Source organism: Notamacropus eugenii, chromosome 5, assembly GCF_028372415.1.
Source record: "Notamacropus eugenii isolate mMacEug1 chromosome 5, mMacEug1.pri_v2, whole genome shotgun sequence".
In the NCBI taxonomy this organism is placed as follows: Eukaryota; Metazoa; Chordata; class Mammalia; order Diprotodontia; family Macropodidae; genus Notamacropus; species Notamacropus eugenii.
Genome location: NC_092876.1, coordinates 171596793 through 171609052, shown reverse-complemented (window position 1 = coordinate 171609052; position 12260 = coordinate 171596793). Strand labels below are relative to the sequence as shown.

General features: G+C 39.5%; 1 pseudogene; it reads right to left on the bottom strand.

Annotated features, from left to right (window-relative positions):
* Positions 1-1590: 1590 nt before the first annotated feature.
* On the bottom strand, positions 1591-5443 carry LOC140507757 (60S ribosome subunit biogenesis protein NIP7 homolog; annotated as a pseudogene).
* Positions 5444-12260: the final 6817 nt, after the last annotated feature.

Genomic DNA, 12260 nt, shown 5'->3' with positions numbered 1-12260 from the left:
CAGGAGAAGGTGATGATCACCAGTGTCAAATGATAAAGAGAAGTCAAGAAGAATGAAGACTGAGAAGAGGTCACTGGATTTAGCAATTAAGGAAGTGTTGGTGATGTGATAGTAATAGTTAAGAGATAGTGTGTAGTAGGGTTGGAATCCAGATTGCAAAGTGGTACCTAAGTGAAATGTGAGAAAAGAGAGGCAACTGGTCTAGATAGCATTTTCCAGGGGTTTGGTGAAAAGGAGGAAAGATATAGGACTATAATTTCAGGGAATGTGTGAGGGTTTTTTTGGTCTGTATTATGATTCGAACCTCCCTGGTAACAAAAATCCCTTTCCCAATTCTGTAATTTATAATTTTAGAGAGTTGACTAAGGAATGGAGAGGTAGCAATTTGCTCAGGATCACACAGCTAGTGTGTGTCAGAGGCAGACTTGAACCCAAGGGATTTTAACTCTGAGGCTTGTTCTCTTCACATTATTCCAAATTGCTTTTTTTTTTTGTTAAGGAGTGAGGAGATTTGGTCATTTCTGTGCACAGCAGGCAAAGAGCAAGTGAATAAAGAAAGACTGAAAATTAGAAAGGAAGAGATGTCTAAAGGGCCAAGTTTCTTGAGGAATTAGGAGGGGATGACAAGGACACAAGCCATAGGAGCAAGGAGAAGGACAAACTCTTGAGAGTTGAATAAAGGAAGGATGAGTGGAGAAATGATAGAGGAGAATTGAGGTATAGAATTGGGGGAAGAAGGGGTTCATAATGGATATCCTCAAGGCAAAATCTGCTGAGAGATGAGAGGCAAAGGGTAGTGTAGGATGCTTGAGAAAGAAAAGAAGGTTTGGAACAGATTCTTGGGGATTGTGATTAGGAGTGATTAAGAAAGAACAAAAGAACTGTTGTGCATTAGTGAGGTTATACAGAGATTAGATGACAGAAATCTGTGGTAGACCTTTTTAGAATGGTAAAGTGGCTTCCTCCATTTGTGTTCAGGAGCCCTTGAGTAGGAGTGGAGAAGACCAATGGTGGGGGTAAAATGGTCTGGAAAGCAATGTGTGGCAACAGAACAAGGAGGCAAGGGAAGAGAACAGGACAAACGTGAACTGGCTAATAGTCAAGATTTTTTTTTTTAAACATGGTATTCAATTTAATCACTATTATTAAACAAAAAGGGTTCAAAGTATCTCACTTTTTTGCTAAACAAACATTCACCCTGCAGTTGCTTACAACAATAGCTCATATTTCTACCTCACTTTTGCTTTAAGTACATTAGCTCATTCGATCCTTACAACAACCCTGAAGTAGGTGAATCCAGGCAAGCTACTAAGTATCTGAGATGAGTCAACATTTATTAAGTGCCTGCCAGGTGCCAGGTACTAAGCTAGGTACTGAATTCAAACCCCAGTCTTTCTACTTCCAAATCCACTATTGATCCACTATGCTTTGCTACCTCTGCAATCTCCAGAATGGCCAATAGAAGGCCAGCTTTATACATAGGTCATGGTGTTGTGGATAGTAAATCAGTAAAAAGGTGAATTTGTAGCTTAACTGCTCCCACAAGAGAAAAATTAAGATCTTTCCTCTATCACAAGTCCATAAGATGAATTAAATCAGTGTTTCTTCATGGTGCACATATTCCCCAGTGTCAGCTTGGGGAAAAATAACAATTGCCATGTGGCCCACCTTCCTGCAGTCCTGTGTAGACTTTGCTTCCACATCAAAACCCAAAGGGACATCTTTCACAGTGTATAGCACTAGGCTCTGAAATTATTATTTTCTATGATTCTATGAAGGTCAGACTTCAACACATGTTGTTGTTCAGTTGCTTTCAGTAATGTCTGACTCTTTGTGACCCCATTTGGGATTTTCTTGGCAAAGATTTGAACTCAGGAAAATGAGTCTTTCTGACTTCAGGCCTGGCACTCTATCCACTGTACCAACTCGCTACTGGTTCCCATATAAGAATGGCTGCTCCATTGCAGGTTTCACCCATACTATATGCTTTGCATAAAGTTCCAGGTGATTCAGGGCAGTGATGTGCAATTTGAACTTCTGGATCTTACTGAATTTCCCAAAGAAAGTCCCCAGAAGTACTAGCTTTTCCAGTTCTTAAACTGCCAGTTTAAAAATCTTCTCACGTTATAGATTCAGTCTTTATGGAGCTAGAAAAAGTAGGTTCCACTGGGTCAGTCTACAAGTAAATGAATATTTTCTCCAACATATTTCAAGAGCTCCTGTAACAATGTATAAGTCTCTTCTTTGGCCAATAGTCAAAAATTCTAAGGGAATATAGTGAGACTGGAACAAGGGTTAAATCTAGAAAGAAAGGGAGAAGTAGGATAACTAGAGATTAGGATACTGAGAGAAATGGTTATTAGAGAACCAATTATTGGGGAGATCCAGGATTTTTTTCCTTTTTAAGGAGATCTCTAACATTGTCCAAAAATTTATCCCATCTAGATCATCTTATTTAGGTGGAGTTGTTGCCCCATCCAACTAGGAAAACTTTAAAAAGAATTTAATTAGGGCGAATTTTGGCCAATTGTGCAGGCTTGGGGTGGAGGGAAACCTTTGTCTAGATTGCCCACTTCTGGGGGTAGTCTGGGAGTAAGTGAGGTAATCAAAGTCACATTCCCAGCCCCTCATGAGAATAGGTCCACCTCTCATTATAACATCCATTCTCTGTTAACCTTTCAGAGTTGATTGCCATCTGTTGGGAACGCCCACTCTTCCAAGGGCACATAGGCATCAAGAAGTCATCATGATTCCTCTTTGCTCATCAAGAGGAACAAATGAGTTCATTTTATAGACTATTTGCTAGCTGTAGTTAATAAAATCGGTTATAGTTTACCCAGAAATTCTGTCCTAGAAATTTTCACTTACCACAAATAGGACAAATAATTTATTTAAGAGGGGTGAGAATGGAAGCATAGGTCATAGTAAGATAAAGTAATTTTAGTGTGCTAATATGGAGGTGGAACATGGCAATGAGATTAAGGGTAGCTGAAGTAGAGTGGTACAGGTCTTGGGAGTTGAAGAGCCTGATGAACTATTTCAGGATGCAAATATAAGGACAAAGGGTTGGAATGATCCATGACTCACAGTACTGAACTCCTTGAGAAAGGAGGGAGAATGATCTGAGGGTCAGTAGATAACTTCTACCAAGATCTGGAAGTTAGGGGAAATCTAGATGGAGTGAAGCTATAAAAAGAGGAGGCAGGGGGATGGCCTGGAAGAGGCAAATTAAGAGTGCAGGTAAGCATTCTTTCTAGCCCAATGCATTGGTGAGCACAAGAGGAGCCATATCTGAGAATGGAGAGGACAACCAGGGAGCCAGTGGCTTTGGGAAAAAAAAAAATGGATGGATTGTGAGAAAAAGAAATATATACTAGGAAGGGTAGTTTGCTACCAATGGAAAGAAGGTACATTGAAAGGGGAAGAAAGCAGTGAACAGAGAATCAAGAGCAGGGCTAAATGGAACTGGGATAAGGAAGCAGGTAGTGGAAGCATGAGAAGAGAGCTTTCATCCAGGCAGGCTAGACTCAGAAACCCAAACATTTGGAGGAGATAAGGAGTTTGCTAGCATAGGACAATAGATGGTTATGACCTTTCGTTAGTGACGGGAGTTGTGCCCTAGGCTCCAGTTATTTGGTTTTCTTGGGTGTATAGAGGTGTGCTAAGTCACTGTACCTGGGATAATCTAGGGGGCCCAAGAAGTCTGGCTGTGTATTGGGTCAGGATGGTCAGAAGCTGAGAGGCCTTGGTTTCAAGGCCTTTACTGCTTATGTAGTGACTGATTTATTCATTCTCCATCAGCAGAAACAGCTCTGCTGCCTGGGTTTTTTCCTGGCTCCTACTTCTCACCCTATCAGCCTAACCACTACCTCTATATCTTCTTTGCTGGCTTATCATTGATATCATACGCCCTAACTGTGGGTGTCCCCCAAGTCTCTGTCCTGGACCTTCTTATCTTTTCCTATGTACCCTATTAATTATAATATCTATACAGGTATCTCAGATCTATATATCCAACCCCAATCTCTCCTTTGAACATCAGTTCTGTATGCCAATTACTTATTGGATTTTTCAGATGGGTGTACCAGAGACATTTTAAAATCCATGTGTCCAAAACAGAACTCATTTTTCTTCCCAGATACAACTCTTTCAAACTTCCCTACTTATTTCAAAAGCACCATTGTTCTTCCAGTATCCCAAGTTCATAACCTTGGTGTCATTCTCTAGACCTCCCTTACCCCACACATACAATCAGTTGCTCAATCTAGACCTTTCTACCTCCACAACCCCTTTCCTTCTATTCACATGGCTGTCTTACTTCAGACCCTCATCCCCTTTCACCTAGATTATTGCAATAGACTTGGTCTTCTTGCTTAAATCTCTCCCCACTTCAGTCTATCCTCCACACTGCTGCCTAAATGGCTCCTTAAATGTAGAACAGCTATATCATCCCCCTATTTGTTAAACCGTAGAGAATCCTTATTATAAGCCTTCTCCATATAACCTTTGGCTTAAGAAATAATTTGCATAAGACTCTCCTCATTGGTGGAGATTGATTACTCTGTATTCCTTGCCTGGGTGAGAGGTGAAAAGAAAAGAAATCCCCATCTTCTGGCTTCCAGAGAGAATTCTCTTTAGGTCCCTGACCAGAGAAAAGACTGAGTCTAAGCTGATGGGTAGAGAAGCTTTTTGTTTCTATCACTGGGGCTTCACACAAGCCCAGAGCTACCACTACCAAGGATTGGTTCATGCAAATGGCTCTGAGACGAGGGTTATACAATTAAGATACATTACTCCCCTTTCTGAATTTTGAGATCCAGCCAAACTGGTCTTTCTTGTTTCGTGTACACCACATTCCATCTCCCTTCTCAGGACATTTGCACTGGTCGTCTTATGTGTCTAGAATGTACTCCTAATTACTGTCTCATGAAAGGCCTTTCCTCCTTCAAGACAGTTCACTGAACATTAACTTCTTCACAAAGCTTTTTGGGAACAAACTAACTTGCATTTACTTTGTATTTATTCTCAGTGCCATTCTTTATGCTATACTGGTCCCCTTCTCCCATGGGTGAACTCCTTCCAGGGCCTCCGTTTTGGGAAGGAACTCTGATTGGCCAGTCTTCATTCCCCTCCTTACTGTGCTTCTGATTTTCCCTGTTTCCAAATCCAAATCACAGCCCCTATGCTGGATGCCTTCATTCTCCCCCTTTCCAGCTCTTTTCTATGTTCCCCATTAGAATAAAAGCTTTGAGGGCAGGGGCTGCCTTTATTTTTGCTTGTATTTGTGTCCCTAGCACATGGTAACACAATCAATGATTGTTGCCTTGTATCTTGCTTCTTTTTCCCCCTATTTAATCTGTGTATACATACATCGCCACCATTAGAATTTAAGTTCCTTGAAAATAGTATTTGTATCCCCAGTACCAGGTACCATACCTGACATATTGTAGGCTATTAATAAATGCAACAAGCATTTGTTAACTTATTAATATTAATTTATCAATAATTTGTCAACATTTATTTATTATCTCTCCTCTTATTTGTATCACCTTGTACTTAGTCTGATGTCTGGCACATAGTAAGCACTTAAGTGTTTAGATTGATTGATAGATATTGATTAGTAGATTTCTCAGTCCTCAATTTTTTTATCTGTAAAATATAGTAGTTGAACTTGATCTCTAAGGTTCCTCCCTCATTCACTCAAACCAAAGTCAACTGCAAGTCATGTCATCATCTTGATGTCATGGTCCTCCTCAAGAACAGCTCAAAAGCTGCCTCTTTTCCTCTGAGTTTACTGGCTACATTTCTTGCTCAAAGATCAAGTCTTAAACCCAATTCTGTAATTACTAAATAGTAATTGTTTCTCTTTTACCAAGGAACCCTGAAGGTCTTCCCCTCCCAGTTTGATTTTTTTTTTTTTATTAAAGGGGCCATCCCTTGAGTAACTACTTAAAGAAGCTTATTCATTGAATAGGTGTATCTCACTCAAACTGAGAATGTGATAAGACCTTAGCCTGAAAGGGCCAGGGCCTCACGTTGCATCCTGGGCCATCTTCAGTCCTCCTGATAAATATCAGGCCACTGGACCCAGATGGCTAAGGAGAAGAAAGTGAGGTTGACGACTTTGCACAGCCCTCCCTCACTCAAATCAGTCACCTCCAAGTCATGTTATCATCTTGATGTCATGGTCCTCTTCAAGAACAAAAGACAAACATAACAACAAGGTCCATTCTAGCTCTAAATCTGTGATACTAGGAGGCCAAGACAAGAAAACTGGGGCATTTTTACTTATAATAAGTCAACCAAGGAACAAGAGAGTGAGAAGTCCAAGGACTAGCTTATGCCATGGGCAGCTTGGGACTATTGATCCTGACCTTATAAATATTACACAGTGCTTTGTGGTTTATAAATGACTTTTCTCACAATAACTCTGTGGTAGGTGGTGGTAGGTGGCCCAAACATTATTATTCCCAAACTATTAACCTCTATAAAGTCTATTCCCATGACTCACTGTGGCAGGGAGATAATTCTAGGTTCTCAAAGGCTTTTCTAGAGGAGTTTTTAAATTCTGGTAATTTCTACCATGCCCAAAAAGATCATAGGTTTAGAATTGAGAGGGAGCTTAGAGGTCATTGAGCCCAATATCCTAATTTTACAAATGAGGAAAATGAGGCCCTGAGTGGTCAAATGACTTGCTCAGAGTCAGGCAACAAGTGTCTGTGGTAGCATTTGATCCCAGGTGTTCTTGATTTCAAGTCCAGCATCCTACTTACTATACCAGTCCATGCAACAGTGGGTCTGTTTAGCTAAGTACAGAGAGAATCATCACTAGTAGGCTGGCCACTTGGCCATGGTAATCCAGAAAACAAAGAAAAAAAATACAAAGCCTTCAGTCTTGTCCTGCCCCTTCCCACATTGGCAGCAACATTAGCAGGTACAGACAAGGAAGCAGAGGATGATAAAGGTCATTTGGTTTTTAGATGTTCTATGAACATTAATTTAGCTTTTGGTATTGTAAATAAATATTCAGTGACCAACAAGAAGGCAAATTACTGGAGAAAACAGATTGTAATCAACCAAACAGTTATAAAGTGCCTAAACAATGTTCCAGATACTGGGCTAAATGCTGGAGACACAAAAAGAGTCTAAAGATAGTTCTTGCCCTCACAGGACTTACAATCTAATTAATTTGTATTCTTATAGATGAAATCAGAAGACAAAAGGAAGTTGTGGCTAAATGAAAGGATGACTCACATCTCCTGAGAGACGCAGATAAAGAAGTTAAGAGTTCATTTAGTTGTATGTAAGTTGTATAAAGACAATATGAAATATCATTTCATAGAATATTTGGTCATCTCATGTTGTCCTTGGCCCACAATAATGATTTTCTTCTTTTAAAAAAAATTATTGATATCTTTTGTTTTTTGTATTATCTTACTTCTTAAATATATCTTTTCTCTCCCCCCGACCTAGTCATTGAACCCTTGTAATAAAGAATAAAAAAAAAAAAAAGAAAAAATAGTTCAGTAAAATCAACACATCAACCATATCACATGCAATAGTCCCCCACTTCTACAAAGAAGGGAGGAAGGTTCATTTTTGAATCTTTCATCTACTGAATGTTGCCTACAGGTGCTTTGCCAGAGTATCAAAGTGTCCTGAGGGAGAGAGAGGAAGGTGTAACAGCAACCACACTGGCATACCCAGGATGACTGCTAACACAGGTTCTTAGATCTGCTTTACTAAGAAAGATAGCCATTTAAGGGCTCAACAATTTTTTTTAAAATTACATTCAACAAACAGAGAAGATATAAGCAGAGAAATAAAGGCCAACAGACAGGGCTTTACTGCCTGAATCAAAGCAACGTTGCTCTATACTTTACGTACACCACTGGATCAAGAGAGCCTTTACATCTGAACGGTTGGGGCATCTGAATATTCCCAGAGTCTCGATCGGGAATCACAAGATCCTTCTCATAAGTGAACCCCCAAAGTAAAACACCAACCGTAAACCAGAAAATTAAAACACCCAGTATATGTAACAAAGACTTGGCTCCTGATTGGCTCAGAATCAGTAGGCACAAAACTTACATGACTATAACAGCAAGCACTGTGACATACCCAGGAAGAAAGCTGGTATAGGTTCTTGGATTTGCTTTTCTAAAAGGAAAGCAACTTTGGAGGGGTCAACAAGCAGGACCAACAGACAGAGCTTCCAACTGCCTGACCATGGGCAATTCATACATCATTACCAGAGAAAGAAGCACCAACATCTGGGTTTTCAAAGTCAGGGGGCTTCTTAAAATGGCTTCCCAGAGTGTCATCTGGCACAGAAACCTCCTTCCAAAAACTAAGCCCCAAAGCAAAACCTCACCTCAGAGGATGTATACTCTTTTTAGAACCAGAAGGCAGGACCCCTCATGACCCAGTGCCTTATTAGCAATCAGCAAAAGGTGTGGGCCTTCTTAGGAAACAAGTCTCCCCTAATCAAGCCTCCCTCAATAGCCCCACCTAAGACCTATCAATGGGCGGGGGAAGATTTTTAACTCCCATTACAATGACTCAACACAACTGTGAACTATCAGGTTTCAAAGGAAATTGAGTCTTCAGATGCTCACAATTTAGCCTGAACTCTAAAAAGAAAACAACAAAAAGTCCCACTTTGCTTGCTGTGACAGAAGGCAGCATGTGCCTCCTCTCAAACTCAAATGAATCTAGTCCAGGATTCTGTGTGCAAGAACAGCAGTGGCCCTCAGCCACTGATATTACAAAGCCATCATTGGTGTATGTTGGGGGAACCCTTTGTGGAGAACAAGTCAGGCATTTCTGACTATCTGACTGCTATCACCAAACCAACTGCTGAACAATTGTCAATCATAGATAAGTCCAAGAGCTGCAGGAATACCCACATCCCCTAGACACTGAACTTAATTTTCATCAGCTCCTGCTCTCACAACTAGGGGAGATGATGATATGGCAACTGCCTTTGTAGGTGCTTTAGTCCCTGCCTTTTCAGCAGTCACAACTGCTGGAGACCAGAAAAGAAAGTTTTTACCATTAGCGTCCTTGGGTAGGGATAAATATGTAAAGAGGGCCTACTATGTGCCAGGTATTTAGTACTTTACAAATATAATTTCATTTAATCCTCACAATAACCCTGGGAGTTAGATGCTATTACAATCCATATTTTACAGTTGAGGAAAGTGAGGCAAGCAGAGATTAAGTGATTTGCTCAGGGTCACGTTGCTAGTAAGTGTCTGAAGCTGGATTTGAACTCATCTTCCTCACTCCAGACCTAGTGCTCTATCCTCACTGACTCATCTTGGTCAATGACTCAATGTCAAAAACTGATGTGGTTTTATTGATAGAAATGACTCAAAAGCAGATGTATTCTCATTAGCTTTGCCACTGTGCCCTGAGGACCTGGTCTTTCTGTCTGAGTGGGAACTGAAAACTCCTGTATGTGCGATCTCCCTCTATTAGAATGTGAACTCTTAGAGAATAGAGATTGGCTTCTTTTTCCATTTGTGTTCCCAATGTTTTACCCATGGTAAGTACTTAATAAATGCTTCATTTGTTCATTCATTCTCCAAAGTCGAGTTTGGTCACTATAATTAGATAGTATTCAGTTTCATGTTTTATTGTTTGGCTCTTAATCTTTAGTCACTGAATACGTTATTTTTCCTGGTTTTTCTTATTGCACTCCACACATTTCTATGTTTTCCTATATCTGTATTCTATAAGTATCTATAAGTATAGGTATTGTGAGCTCCTAGAGCAGGGCTTTTTTTTTTTTTAACCATTCTTTGTATCCCTAATGCTTAGCATGGTGCTTGATACGTAGTAGATACTTAATATATGCTTGCTGACTTGACTTACGGCATAATAATATTCTATCACATTTATATGCCTATTTGTTTAGTCATTTCTTAATTGATTGATTTGTATTCTGCTTCAAATTTCTTGTTTTCACAAAAGTGCTCTTATTAATATTTTGGCATGTATGAGACCTTTCTTTGACCTCTTTCCAGTATGTGGCTAGTAGTAGTATCTCATGGCATCTCTCTCTGTCTTCCTCTCTGTCTCTCTCTCTTTCTCCTGTCTCTCTAGCATAATTCCAAATTGTTTCTAGAATGATACAGATGAGTTCACAGATCCTTCAAACACTGTATATATATATATATATATAGTGTATATAGTGTTTCTGTTTATCTGCGACTCCTCCAAAATTGACTATTTCCATCCTTTATCCTTTTTGCCAGGCTGCTGGTTGTGAAGAGAAATCTTAGATTTATTTTGATTTATGTTGCTCTTACAAATTATAAGCTTTTGCAAAAAAGGCACCCTAAAGATATAACTGTTGACACCAAAAATGGGAAATGGATAAAAGAACAGACATTGACAAAGACTATCTTCATTTCCTAGTGATACATACAATCAATGAATAAGATAGACAAAGCAACAACAAAAACAAAAAGAATAGAACAGAAAAACATAGAAACTATATCAGTCAGCATATAATAGATCTCTTTGCTAAATAGAGAGATATGGCAACTAAGGACAATACCTATTTACAATACAAAATGGTTTGTAAATTTTGTAAGTGAAGATGGTGGAAGATTATGAATAGCATCATCTTATAAAAATCAAAGAGAAAACAAATAAACAACAACTACAACTTGATGAAAGATTTAATTAAGCCAGATCCACTTAAGAACATTTAATAGTGAAGCTGGAAGTAGAACAACAAACAAGAAAAAATAAGAGGGATTTATCCTGGTTTTAAATTTCATACCCATTTTTTTCTATCAATGACAACAGATTCACAATACTTGGGTTTTAAAATTACAGCCCTTGCTGTGCTGCATGAAGAAGTAGAAATGACACTAAAGAAAAAAAAGGAAAATGTAGCTTTCAGATACATAGAAGTTAGTTTTTGTTCAGTCATTTTCAGTTGTTTCCATCTCTTTGTGACTCCATTTGGAGTTTTCTTGGCAAAGAAACTGGAATGGTTTGCCATTGCCTTCTCCAACTCATTTTACAGATGAAGAAACTCAGACAAATTGGGTTAAGTGACTTGCTCAGGGTCACACAGCTGGTAAGTGCTTGAGGTCAGATTTGAATTCAGGAAGACTCTATCTACTGTGCCTCCTAGCTGCCCTATCTGTAGTAGAGATGATAACAATTTTGAAAGCATTGAGGGATTGATTTTCAAGGTACCTGAGACTAGGATAGATGCCTCTTCCCCTTTTTTCAGAGAAAAAAGAATCACAGATGTTTTCTGATGTAGTCTGCTGATGTATTTCAAGGATAATCCATATGACATGGCTGTCGTAGTTGTGGCAACCCAAAATGACAATTTATTCATCATTACATGAGGGCAAATCATATTTAAATATTCCACAAGGTGGTGCTATACTGAAATCACATACCAAATGTTTTCCTTGGAGTTTCTAGTGTGCATGAGAAAGCTTCCCATCCCTACAAGTTATATCACATAGCTATTGTGGTTTTGAGGGGAGAGGAGGAAAAGGGAAAGGGAGAATTAAAAACCTACACTGACAATATTCTGAATCCATATTGAGGAATAATGAAATTTAGGTCAGAATTTTTTAAAAAAATTATAGAAAAATTTGGGGTTTCCACCTTTATTCCCACCTCTGGACTTTCCCTTGTCAATCAATGACCCTCACTAGATACAGTCACTGTAGCTGCATGTTTTATTAGACAAAGCAAAACAAAACCAACAAACAAGTCTGCAGCCTGTCCCACCTCTTCTGAGAGGTGGGGAACCAGTAAGAGTAGGGTACCCATGCCAGGCAGTGACAGGGATGAGATTTGAACTTATTCTCTCTGACTCCAAATCCAGGGCTTTTTTCCTTTCTCCCAGATAACCTTTATAATAATATCTAATGGGTCTAATCTGAAAATTCCCTAGACTTTCAGGGAAAATCCGGCCAGAGAACACCCCATGGAACATGTATGGGGACTGTTCTGTAGGGGCCATCTCATAGAGCATGGACTGAGCTCTCCTGGCATCGTCTAGAAACAGGTGTGGCTCAATGATGAAGGGTTTGGTCCTTTGGGATGATGCAACAAATGCTGGGTGGTTCCTTCGTTCCCTACTGTGCTCTAGGCTAGCCAGGGTAGAGAGCAGGCCTGCTTCAAAACTGCCTCAGAGATAATAATAAAGATAATAATATGAGAAATTTAAGGTTTGTAAATTGCCAGCCTCTCTCTCTCTCTCTCTCTCTCTCTCT